General features: G+C 31.0%; 1 protein-coding gene across 1 annotated transcript in view; it reads right to left on the bottom strand.

Annotated features, from left to right (window-relative positions):
* LOC100160177 (DNA topoisomerase 2-binding protein 1-A) overlaps positions 1-3,466 on the bottom strand; it is an 18,933-nt gene that overhangs the window by 11,807 nt on the left and 3,660 nt on the right. The gene's annotated exons all lie outside the window — the stretch shown is intronic.

The following is a 3,466-nucleotide window of genomic DNA, read 5'->3' as shown; positions in this document are numbered from 1 at the left end:
TTATAAGTATTATATTTTTATATAGACTTGTAATGTTTTTAAAAGAAAAAAACTGTATAAAATTAATAAAATCTTAGTATACAATATTAAAATATGGATGGACTAATTAATTTTTTACTGTACTATTGCACGAATCAGATTAGGTTTAAATGTTTAATATATTATAAATAACTATTAGTTGATTTAAAATATTAAATAAATAATTAATTAATTAGAACATTGTACTAACACAGCTTTATTTTGTTTAGCAGCCATTAAAATATGTTGAAAAGCAGGTCCTTCAAAATTGTCATAGACAAAAACTTGACTTTTTTTCAATGATGTCATATTACAAACGTCTGATTCACTGATCACATTAGTGGTAAGTTCATGATTAATGCAATCCTATAATATAAATATGATCTATATATTTTATTTTCTTGATTTGTGAACCTCAAAAACACAATACGTCACCACTTACTTGTAATGCGAGCTGCATAGTTTCAGACATATTTTCAATGTCTGTCCTGTCTTCTGTAAGGACAAAAAACACTTGAATGGTATTTTTTCTTGATGACCACATATTTACAGGAATTAAATGAACACAATAACATTAGATACTGCATAAAGATATCCTTAGTTAAGCAACGCTAAAAGCTAACACATTTAATAATTTTAGATTTTTCAAATGAACAACAGTCAACAAATAACATTTAGCGGGAGCAAGATTAACTTCTTTTATCATGATACTACATTCATAATATTGTACGATAACGTTTCTGATTATTTCGAAAAATTAAATCTCCTCACCATGGTTACCACCTACCACACTTTTACCTTTGAACAGTAAAAAAGTGCGGTAAAGTGCAGATTTTTTAAAAAACGTCATAGAATGCTATGAAATATTATGAAATTTAAATAGTTTGTAAGCTACACAAATAAATTATTAACACCATGTGCCCTTGTTTGTATTCATTGAAAATCCCGCTTCAATAACCGCCTTCAAAGTGGTACTACTGGCATGGTTTCTGATATCTGCAGCAGCAGCAACCATTGAACTATATAATAATATTGTTATTATATAGTTATTATAATATAGTTATATTTATATTATATTATATAGTTCAATGGCAGCAACAGCTGCTGAACTACATTCACTATCACAATTAAAGATAATATATCTTTAATCGTGCTCACTATTTAAGGGGGCTGGAGCGTAATCAATTCCAGGGAGTAAAAAATAGGCATTTTATATTTCAAGATAAATAGGTCTTGTGAATGTGTTGAAAGTAAATGAACATTAGTGTGTGTAATTCGTAGTACCGATCACGTTGTATAAGGGCATCATAATTCATAACATGACAAAATAATATTTTAAAATAATATTTTGTCATGATTCATAATACGTCTGTCATTTTACCTATGCGCATGCACACGTCAACACTTATTACTTTAAAAAAATACAAACATTTTTTTTCAAAAAATACTACCAGTGACTTCAATCACTACGCTCAGTAGGATGTTCTGATTTACATTTTGAAAGCAGATTTGAATACTCCTCTAAATTTACTATGCTTTGACTGTCGTATATTTTTCATATTTTATATCAATGTATTTCAATTTGAATTATGAATATGATATATTATATAAGGCCTAGTGATTGAAGTCGTAGCCATGTTTTTGACCGACAATTAATCACTCTCCAGCCCCCTTAAGATATTATTATATTATTATTTATTATACAAATGTATTGCGAGTCGTACTATTATATTATGTTCGTGGTCGTGACCATAGGTAAAAGATTAACTAGTCTAGTCTACACTAGGCATAGGTCTCATCGCCTTTGAATATTTTTCGTCTAGTTCTACATCAACATATTCTCAATCAGCATTCAGCATATTACATTATTATTTACTACCTATATAATAGGTATATTAATAATTTTCAATATCCATATGATCAATGATCATATAACATATTCATATACTGGCATATTGGCCATAATATGATCATATGTATTTGTGTATAGGTATATACAAATGTAACATTATAATTAATAATTATATATAAGCACAAATTAGTAAGGATAATTAGCGTTCTACTCGTAGTTCGTACGTAGCAGTGGCGTCATTTCAGTTTTTATTAGACTAGGGCAAGTTTTCACTGCTTTTCCGACTCAAAATTTTTTTCACTCATAGCATAGTACCATAGCGGTTAAATGGGGGGGGGGGGGTGTTAAATGTGCCAACTTAAGGTAGATGTAAATACTAGACTGGTGTGAATGCCTCAGCCCCCCCCCCCAAATGACGCCACTGACCTATAGTCTTGTAAATTTATTATTTATTCACAAAAATACAAATTAGTGAGTAAATGAAAATTTCCAATAATATAGTTACAGTTTTTACATTTTTACCCGATTTTTAAATACTGTGTTTGATTAAAATAAAATATACGTTTAAACTATAGTTTCAATAGTTACTATAGTATCATATATGATATACTATATATTATATTATTATACATAATAATTATTATTATAAGACACTGAACTAATATTATAATTACATAGTGTTCTACAATATAATAGAGGTTTTTGAGTATTGGGTGTCAATTATTCTTGCCTTTTGGTAAGTAGAATTAAATTTTTGTATATACCTTTACATACTTTCCATGTTGTAAGGGGAAGAGTTTAAACCCACTATCCCCTGTAACTACGTGTTTCTGACCCTCTTCCCGAATTATGTTGGCGCTTGAAAGACAAGTGATAAAAATAGGGATTGCAGAGTCTGGAGGGAACATGGGCATAAAAAAACTTGGGAAAAATGCGCTGAAGCAGTCCAGGCTGCAAGCTTGCAATCAACTAATAAGGGCACTTGGACTATAGAAGACCAATTTCCAGACCTGAGGAGATATAGGCGTGTGCCTCTCTCAGGAAAGGCTTTTTTTTGCCAACCCTGAGCTAGACACATATTGTGTGAGTACCTATGCAGTGCCGGATTGAGCTAGCGAATTACCGAGAAAAACTCTGTGGGTCGCGACAATTTTGGGCCGTTCAAGTCATGAGGGGCCGCGCTGACTGAAAATATGATAAGAATTAAAAGTTGAAGAAATGGAGACTATAAAATAAAAAAAACTAGGTATGCACCGAATAAGAACGTACCCAAGGACCGCCAGTTTGTAAGTGTGCTGCAGTTGAAGTACGGAAAACTCGGTGGGCCGAATTTGTCCAATCCGGTCCTGTACCTATGTAACGTACATTTTTTAATTATAAAATCAACGATGTGGAGCCGGGTGGAAGCAATGTGAAAGCATCTCATCTCACGGTTGAAACAGACAAAAAGGTTTAAGTTTATGTATTGGACATAATATTTTTATGATATACCTTCCCTGTTTATTTTGTATTGTGCATAATACTTAAAGAATTTTTTTTTAAATTAACGCAATAAAAACATAACGAGTTGAATTTCAACTTTGATATTAAAACATG

This window comes from Acyrthosiphon pisum, chromosome A1 (assembly GCF_005508785.2).
Source record: "Acyrthosiphon pisum isolate AL4f chromosome A1, pea_aphid_22Mar2018_4r6ur, whole genome shotgun sequence".
NCBI classification, from domain to species: Eukaryota; Metazoa; Arthropoda; class Insecta; order Hemiptera; family Aphididae; genus Acyrthosiphon; species Acyrthosiphon pisum.
The sequence above is the reverse complement of the archived record's forward strand: the minus strand, read 5'-3'. Positions and strand labels throughout refer to the sequence as shown.